Below are 10,579 nucleotides of genomic sequence, written 5' to 3' on the forward strand. Positions count from 1 at the left end.
CTACCAAAGTGAAGGAAAAAGGTAGGAAATTGGTTCTGGGAGAAGGCATCAAAATGAGTGATGTTATGGGTACAGCTGATCGAGTCTTGGTGGGGAGGGTTCAAGGTTGAAAATACTCTTCGGCCATACTCAAGAAGTGGGTGGAGGAGGTATGGGGTGAAGTGTTGGTCAACTTTCTTTCGGTTATGACAATGACTCGAGGATGGTTTGCCCTTATCTTCTCTTTGTCGAAGCAGACAAAATGGGTGCTTTCGAATATCTAGCACATTGAAATGGCTCCCATCTTGTTGAAAAGATGCTCACCATTATTTTACCCTAATCGCGAACAGCTGGGAACATACCCGATTTGGGTCAAGGTTCCAGGTTTACCATTGCAATTTTGGTTTGAGGATGTTTTTAAAAGCATTGGGGATGATCTTGGGACATTTTTAGATTATGAAAAATTGTTTACTAAGACAGACAAGATAGCCTTTGCTTGGATACTGGTCCAACTAGATACAAGGGAAGGTTTAGTTGAAAGTTTGTTACTCTAGTGGTGAGGGTACTCTAAATGTAGAAGATGGACTACGAGGGGGTTCCTTTTCAATGCAGAAGACACCATGTAGTCGGGAATTTATAGAAGGAACGTCCACTATTAGATCACGGAAAGAAGGAGGAGTTTAGGGAGGTTGGTAAAGAAGGAACCACAAATCTGAATATGCAGGTGCCTACTCAAGAGAAGGATAGTAAAAATAGAAAAGTGGATCAAAACCTAAAGAATGTGACTACTAGTTCGAGACCATCAACGCCATCTAACATTAATTAAGTTAGTGTTGTTAACGACTCGATGAATTTGGAGACTTTCATGGCTTATCCTTTACCTGTTGTTACATGCCCTATGGCATCGGTTCTCGAATGTAGCCCAGATCCTGTACCATTTATATCGGATTTACCTACTATTTTTGAATCCATGATTATGGAACCCTCCTCAGTGTCTGCGCCAATCACAAGCATAATCTTTGATCACTTGCAATTCATGCCTCTGGCCTGGTAGGGGGGATTTGTATTTCATCACATCCTATGTCGGTTAAATTGAGTTCGGGTAGGAAATCTAACTTGTATAAAGCCATTCATAAGGCTAGTGTGGATGTAGCAGAAGGTTATTAGATGTCTATTGATAAGGTTCTTAGTGCAAATTGCAACCTAGGTATGGTTACTCGATGAAGTGGATATCCTATAACTGTCGAGGGTTGGCTAGCCCTACCAAAAAATTAACCCTGAAAGATTATTTGGATATGAGAAGTTGGACATAATTTTTCTACAGGAGACTTTGGGGGATTTGTGAGCATGTCATTCCTAGACTTGAAGCTATGGTTCCAGGTTGGTTCTTTTAGGAATTGGACATTAAAAGAATATCTGGTGGTTTGGCACTGGGTATTAATGGAAAAACAATGAAATTACTTAATGTATGGTGTCAGGAAGGTGTGATTGGAGAGGAAGTATTTTCTAAGGAGTTAGGCATCAAAATTAGGATATTAAATGTATATGGTCCATGCCAAAACATAAGAACATTTTGGTAGACAATTATGAATGCTTCATTCATGGAGGAGGATAATATTATTATGGGGGGAAACTTGAATTATTCTTTGGGTCTAGTTGAGTCATGGGGAAATAATGCTCAAATAGATTCTCTTACGTATTTTTTTGAACAGATCATGGAATCCAAAAATCTAATTGATATTGAATCCGCATGCATTCAACCTACATGGAGGAATCACAGGACTGGTTCTACCATGTTGGCCAAAAGATTAGATCGATTTCTTATCAAGGAATCCATGTTTGATAAGATTAAATTGATAAGGTAGTGGGTTGGATCGGGGGGAATCTCTGATCATTCTCCCATATTTTTAGAGATCTCTGGGTTGTCGTCAAAACCTCATGCACCTTTCAAATTCAACTCGACTTGGTTAGGTGATGAGGGATATCACAAGATGGTTAAACAAGAATGGAGAATATGGTCCTGATCAGAACATGTATTAGCTGTTGAGAAATTTTTGCAGAATCTACATCGTATCAAAAGGAGATCTTTTAACTGGGCTAAGATCAAAAGGAAAAGGGATGATGAAGCACTCTGCAATATTGAAGAAGAATTAATTAGGCTTGAAGATCCAGTAAATGGAGGATTTTCATCTCTGGAAGCAAAGCAACATGTCATTCAATTGGAGGTTGAAAACGTAAGTTGCTAAAGGAGAAAGAAGAGACTTGGAGGCTTAGAGGCAAAGCTTTATGGTTAAAGTCAGGAGATGACAATAGTATATTTTTCCAACAATATGCCAAGGGGTAAAAATCCATTAACACTATTTGGTGTCTTCAGGGCGAGGAAGGAAATGCAGTTCAATATTTTAGTAGGCTCGCAAATCAAGGTGATCAAGGTGTCAAACTCTTTCCCTTGTTTTGTAAATGAAGAGGAAAATGATGACCTGTTCTCACCTGTAATGATGACATAACTGGAAGTTGTTCTTAAATGGTTTAAGAGGGACAAGAGTCTTGGTCTAGAAAGTTGGTCAATTGAATGTTATCTCACCCTTTGGAACTCATTGGTTCTGACCTCCTTAGAATAATCGAAGACTGTAGGATGAAAGGGAAAATGTTTGAGGCCTTAAATGCTACTTTTATAACATTAATCCCTAAGACTGATTTGGCCATTGATTGCAATGACTTTAGGCCTATATCATTATGCAATTGCACCTACAATATCATTTCTAAAATCATAGAAAACATGATCAAGCCTATTTTATCTCATCATATTTCTATGGAAATTTTTTCTTTCTTGGAAAATAGACAGATCCATGAAGCCATAGGAATAGCTCAGGAGGGACTCCATTCCATGAAATTTAAGAAGATAAAAGGAATGATTGTGAAAATTTATTTACCCAAGGCATATGATAGGACGAGCTTGTTGTACCTACGAATGATTTTAACTCATGTAGGATTTCCTAATAATCTTATAAACTAGATAATGTGTTGTGTTTCATTTGTGTCATATAGTTTTATTGATCAATGGTTCAACAACCAGTTTATTTCATCTAGAACAAGGTCTCAGGCAAGGGTGCCCATTATCTCCACTATTCTATTTATTGGTGATGGAAGGATTGAGTCGGTGGATCATTGAGGATAAGAATAGAGGGCTATTAAAAGTGGCTAAGATTTCTTCAAATATATCATTGACCCATCTCCTATTCATTGATGATGTACTCATTTTTAGGAGTGGGGAAATTAGCGATTCCACTATTATGAATGGAATCCTCAATGTATTTTTCAAAGCCAATGGCATGATTACTAATCATGAGAAATCCACATTAGTAGTAGCAAAATGCTCTCCAAATTAATTATCATTTTCTAAAAAGAGATCTCCTTTCAGGAAATTGAATATTGAAGAAGGTTGGAAATATCTAGGATTTAGGTTGAAACCAACTAAATATAAAATTGCAAATTGGTCCTGGTTGGTTGAAAAAATTGAGAGTAGAATAAATGCTTGACATCATAGATGGCTTTCAAGGGCTAGGGGATTGGTATTGATTAAATCTATGTTGGAAGCTACCTTAGTTTACTGGATGTCAATAGCATGGATTCATATTGGCATTCTACAAAAAATTCAATAGATATGTTGTAGATTTCTATGGTGTGGAAATAAAGAAGGAAAAATATTTGCTTGGGTCAGGTGGGAGCATATTGCAAAGCCAAAAAAATGGGGCATCTGGGGCATGAAAAATTTGATCAACTTTTCAAAAGCCTTGGCAACAAAAATGGGATGCCATCTCATCACAACAAACAAATTATGGAAGCAAGTGGTAGTGCAAAAATGTATTTTGCCATTTTAGTTAGAGGATTGAGTTAGGTTACCTCATTGGAATAGAGTGGAAATATCTACGATATGGAGGGTTGTATTAAATTCTTTAAATTTCACAAGGGAAGGTCTTGCTTGGAGAATTGACACAGGAACAAGAGTGTGCATTGGTGTTGATGGGTGGGCTGGGAGTGGAAATGGGCATAAACTGCTGCTAGATATGTTGAAATTCCCATGAGCTTATGGTTATAATACGTCACATCATATTGTTGTAGATAACAAATCCACTCTGCTTCATCAAGGTTGGATTTCAGCATGCGACATGCATTTATAAGTCCATTGACAACATATATGGAATTCCTTTATTGATGCACTTGATGAAGCACAAATTAGAATCCAAAATTGAGAGGATGAGCTCATATGGTCTTGTTCAAACCATGGAATTTATTCTCTGAAAGAGGGATATATTTTCATTTGTGTTGGGAGGGAACCAATTAACTTAGATTGGTGGTGGAGATCCATTTGGAGGCTAAATGGCCCTCCAAGAACCAAGCTATTTATGTGGTGCTTGCTATGGAATAAGGTACCCATAGGTGATATTCTCCAGCGACAATCCTTCTAGGGCCCAATCTGGTGTGTATTATGTAAACAAAACACAAAATCTATTGTTCATTTGTTTCTGGTGTGTCCCATCCCTTCACAACTATGGAAGTTGATTTGTCAAGTTTCAAATATTACTAATTGGTGGCAGGGGAAATATGTGCTGGCAGCATGGGAAATGTGGTGGACTAGTTTTCAATGAGAAAAACTCAGGAATCTGGCAATGCTGGTATGTTGGAAAATTTCATTGGGTAGGAACAACAAATTATTTCAAGATAAAGAACAAAATTGGTCATTTTTAGCTTCCCATAGAGTTTCTACAGTCAATCTTATCCTTGAAAATGTAAAAATTCCAAAGATCATGAATATCATTGAAGAAAACATTGATAAATCAAGTCCATGAGCTTACTTTGATAGATCAGCACAAGTTGATGGATGTAGAGGAGGTGCGATATTGTTTCTAGCCGATGATCATCATTTTAAACTAAAGATGGGATTAGGTTGAGGAACAAACAATTACTTTGAACTGAATAGCCTTAGACTTCTGCTTATTTTTTCTATTGAAAAAGGATGTCGTCATCTATAGATTTTTAGTGATTCAAAAATAGTTGTAAAGTGGTTCAATCAAGTAGCTATTTTTCATGTGCATACTCTCAGAAACTTCCTGGATGAAATTATGATATTAAAAACCCATTTTGTTTTTGTAACATGCAATCATATCTTCAGGGAAAGGAATCGGATCGCCAATGTTTTGTCCAAAGAAGTTGCGGTACAACATTATTGTACTTGGTTGATACATGATCATAGGTCACATCAATTTTTCTAATACTATTATAGGCCATTTAGTGAAATTCAACAACAGGATATATGATATATCGGATTACTATCAGGATAGTGTGTGGTTCTATATTTGATACTGATGCATATTTTTCTACTATCATTATTCTCATACAATTGTAATATGCAACTCTTTTAATGAGGCAAGTCTTGGTTACAAATAGTGAGATATGCTTTTTTATGAAGCATCTACAACATGTAATCTCCACATTTATAATGATAATCACATTTTTTCCTTGGAAAAAAAATATATAAATATGTATAAAATCAAAACCCTAGTTTATTAATTAATTAAAAGTTAAATAATTAAAAACCTATATAAGAACGAATAAAATTACAATCCTAGAATCCCAAACTAACTATGGACTTAGACTAAGAATAAGGAGAAATAAATCTCGTTAGGTAAAGAAAAAAGGGCAAAGTATATGTATATGTATATGTATATGTATATGTATATGTATATGTATATGTATATGTAAATGTATATGTATATGTATATGTATATGTAAATGTAAATGTAATATATATATATATATATATATATATATATATATATATATATATATATATATAAAGGGTGAAGAAGGAAAACATTTTTCATAAAAAGAGGCTAGGGATAAAAATAAAAAAGAGGGAAACTAATCCTTATAACAACGATTAAGAAAATCCACTAAATTATAAATACCTAAGTAAAAGGGATAATATAAAGTAAATTAAGATCCAAAGATGATATATAAAAATAAAAAATAAAAAGGAAAATGGGACAAAGAGGAATGAATAAACCGAGGGGGGAGAGAAAACAGAGGAAACCAAAATCAAAGAAAAAGGAAACAAACTTAGAAACCGACAAAACCACTAGACTAAGAAGGAGAAAACTAAGAGGAAAGGGCAGGGATCCAACATCTACTAATTTTCCATCTTTCATCTATGTTGAGATTACTCGATCTCCTCTCAATGTGAATGGCTTTCCTATACTTTACTACAAATCACCAAAATGTTATTATATATATAACCAAATTTAATTTCTATTATAATGGAATAATATATAGAGTATCTAACTACATTTTATAATTATATATATAGCTATATTATATTATATATCTAATTATTATTTATATTATTTATAAAAATATATAATATACTAGCAATTGCCTCTAAAGATTCAAAAGTACACTAGAGGAATACAAGATTTGGGAAGATCATCTTGGAAAACTAAATCACTAAATATAAAAACTCTTATTTTTGAGAGAATAAATATGAGATAAAGGTTATTTAAAAAAAAATTGAGAAAACTATAAGACCAAGAGCAACCTTCTACTTCCCACCATTGATAACACATTATTATGTATATTAGCCTATCATTGACAATTTTAAATTTCATTAAGTAGATGATACCGTAAAAGGAAATAGTTCACACATTATTTTGCGTAATATTTCAGGGTTGTACGAAGTTCTATAGGTATAATGATGATGATTAGCGCATCATAGGCTTAATATTTAGTTGCCAGACTGTAGAAGACAGGGAAATCTTTTGCAGATAAGAGTCAAAAAATGTTATCTAGTGGCATCCATTTCTCATTTTGTCAACTAACTATAATTTCTCTATAGTTTCCTTGTACACCATATTTTAATATCCAACCTATATAAGCATCCTCTCTTCTCCTACAAGGATGTGATCATTTAAATGTATCCTCCTATTATCCAATCCTACCTTTGCATAGGTAACCATAGCATCTTGATAGAGTCTAAAAGGAAATCTATGAGGGTAGGATTAGGAAAGTCTTTAGCATTGATGATATGCCCCTCATTTTGAACTCCTATTATAATGTAGTTAGTTGATATGACTCTAGAGGTTTCCATCATTACTTCAAATGTGATCTCGCTAAGGTCCTATAGAAGCACCAATTCCCCAAAAAACCCTTTCACACTCACCCCTATAACCTTATATCCATTTTAACATTTCCAAGATATATTTTTCATGGTGTCTCCATCACATTTATTTGTCTTATGTGCTTAGTTTATTACTTTGTTTTTCAACCTTCTACATCTTGCCAAGGGTTTATCTACTAAAAACATCCTCTAAATATTTTTATGTGTCATTATCTATACTCATATCTTTAATCCCTATAGATACCTCCTTTGAAAAGGTTTGTGTGTTCATAATCCAAGTTTATGGTAAAGATAATGAGACGTTTATATCAAAAAATATTATTTCATAGGAGGTATATCTACAATACGTGGTGACGTATAGGATTTTGACAAATGATGCAACGGTATTGCCTATTCCTTCTAGTGGTTTTTTCTCCCATAACTCCTTGAGTGTTATTTTCTCCCATGGCTCTTAAAATGAGTACATGTGAACCATTCTTGATTCTTTTGTGAAATCTTCATTTTTAGGAGAAAATTGTTATGTCCAACAACACAAATGTAAACCCACTAAGTTGAAGAAGTATGACCCTTCTTTAAATATTTTGTCTCTATTCTCAATATAAGCGAATACGGCTATAAATAATCCTTGTAATTTTATATCAACCTAAGATTTATATTTCCATTTAGATTTAACCCATCCTAATAAATCGTTCTCAGCGGGAAAAATGCCAATGAATTTCCATATCACTATATGATATTCCATACTCTCTATAAAATGATAAATGCTAGAGGAAGTAACTTCATACCATTATTTTTCTGCAATCTATTTTCAATATGTTTCTTCTACGAGTACTATTTGTCAAACATGTCATCATCCATTGGTTTTTGTCCTACCCCCACTGCATTTCAACTTTAGCATGGATCACATTCGACACCCATGTGACTACATATTTGAACAATTTGTTTACAAAGTCTATTTGGATACTGACTGCTATCAGGCATGAGCAAGACCACCACTTTCATTGAGCACAAGTAAAATTGTAGACACCTACTCTGAAATCTAACCTACTCTTCTACCAACTCTATTTTTGGACGTTAAGAACTTGCACCTATCCCCCTTGCCCACCTACTAATATTTCTAGATTAAAAAATGTTTCCATCTTTATCAAACCAATAGTAGATTGATAAACCATGAGATTCATTCTTTAAAATTATTTTACCAACTGCAATACTAATATTGCACCCAAGAGTGATTTGTACTTAGGTGACTCTACCTTTATAGGTGGCAATTAGTGTCCTTTACTCGTGAATACCCTAGATTGTTTCAATTACCATCAAACTTTATAACTCTTTTTATTTGGATTTTGATGCTGTTTATGATTCTAAAATGATAAATTAATCAATGTGAAGTGTTTTCTAGCTACAAACATTTAAAAGATGAATTAGAGATGTTTGATGTTTTAGAAGTGGTATAGAAAGATCCATGTTTGTTCACTTGAGCATTCTAAATCACAAGAATGGTTATGTAATAGGATTTTTGAACTAACATCAAATTATCATGCTTCTTTATATTTGGACTTTGATGTTATTTATCATCATAAATTGCTATATAAATGAAGAGAAATAGTGTCATATAGCTATAAACATTTAATAGATGAATTAGAGTTGTTCAATGTTTTAGTAATGGTGTAAACACATCCATATTTATTCACTTCAACATTTTAAATAATTAAAAATAAATTAAGAGGGATCAATGCTTTTAATTCATATGACCTTAAAAAATTTAAAATAACATTATTACTAAATTCAAAGGATTTTTTAAATCTATGACACCTTTTGACATTAACGACAAAAATTCAAATGATTTTGTATCCTTTTAAGATTTCTAACCCTATATGATATGAACTTCCCAAGAATAAATAACAATACCTTAACTACTACAATTTACACATTTAAGTTAAATAATCTATCAAATTCTAATTCTTTACCAATACAATACTAACATCTTCAAAAGTAATAATCAAATTGAACTATGTTGGAACTATTATACAAGTATACTTGTGTGCATAGGATATCTTAACAACTTAGAAGAGATTTGGTTCGTAAGAGCCGTTCTAGTGGATCTCGGGCATTTGGCAAAGCTCAAGGTCCTGAATTGGATCTTCGAAGATATATGCAAAGGGTGAATTTGTTTAGAAACCATTGTCTGGTCTATGGTTGGGTGAATTTGTTCACAAATCATTGTTTGTTGTGCAGTTGGATTTGTTGCGATCACAAAATTCTTAGCTACAACTCTTTGTTCTCACTCCTCTCTTGATCCAAAAGTTGTGGAGTTTATTAATCTGTAGAGAAAACTTCGAGGCATTTGAGTGTGAGCATCGTATCCCTGGTCTAAATCGTGATCATGGGCACTGATAACATGCAAGCTAAGCTAGTGCTTAATTGTGTTATGCGTACTAGAAAATTTGAATTATCAGAAGTCTACAATTGGAGCAACATTTTTCTCACAGACACTCTCTGTGAATGAGTTGGATGTAAAATTTGAGACATGGGACACTATCGGACAGGATAAATATCATAACTTGGCTACCATGTATTATTGTGGTATTGCTACAAATATAACTGCTTATGGCATAACCAATTAATATTCTTTTGTTCAAGAAAATAATTGGTTGTTGGAGCTTAAAAGATAAGGAAATCTAAATTTGGTTATGACCATCATTGGAAATCGCTGGAAATAAGTCTAATATGGAAACAAAGAGGCAGATAAAACCAAAGGAAGCTAAAATGTATGCATAGGGAAATGGTTTTTTTTTATGGAAATCTTAGCAAAGAAAACACAAAATGTCAATGAATTGTTCTATGAAATTGCATAAGGATTACCTAAGGCCTGAATGGTGCAAGAACCTGCCAGCATGGTTATCATAGATAGACCTACAGAGAGAGATAGGACTTACTCTTGTTGCTCATAAGCCCTAGATTTCTTGTCACTTAAAATTTGAAGATGCCCCTTTCAACTGTAAGCAATTATTCTGTGCACATTACTTGCTACGACTATCATTTTGAGAGGAGATGGTGGGGGATTCAAGCTTTGTTTAGAACTTGTTTTAAGTAATTTTAGCACTTATATTCTATATTCATAAATATTCTTTAAATAGTCGGATGAACATCAAGATAAATGGGCATAAATTAAAAAATCAAAATTTGATCATTGTTGCTTTAAATAGTCAAATGAATATCAAAGAAAAATGGGCATAGATTCAAAAACTAGAATCTGAATTTTTTAGGTGGTCAAAAATGATTGGACGAAGGAGGACGAAAATAGTCCCTTTGATTAGTTGGATCTGCCTTTGCTAAACTCATCATAGGAACACCTTCGATGTAATTATAAATTTATATATTATATATTTAACTATTATTTATATTAATTATAAAAATATATAATAT

At 33.4% G+C, this 10,579-nt stretch overlaps 1 pseudogene; it reads left to right on the forward strand.

Moving 5' to 3' along the window:
* Positions 1–272: 272 nt before the first annotated feature.
* LOC149253011 (ras-related protein RHN1 pseudogene) lies at positions 273–10,104 on the forward strand (annotated as a pseudogene).
* The last annotated feature ends 475 nt before the right edge of the window (positions 10,105–10,579 follow it).

This window comes from Pinus tabuliformis, chromosome 7 (assembly GCF_031772625.1).
Source record: "Pinus tabuliformis cultivar Carrire ecotype Pingquan chromosome 7, CPIR1, whole genome shotgun sequence".
Lineage (NCBI taxonomy): Eukaryota > Viridiplantae > Streptophyta > Pinopsida > Pinales > Pinaceae > Pinus > Pinus tabuliformis.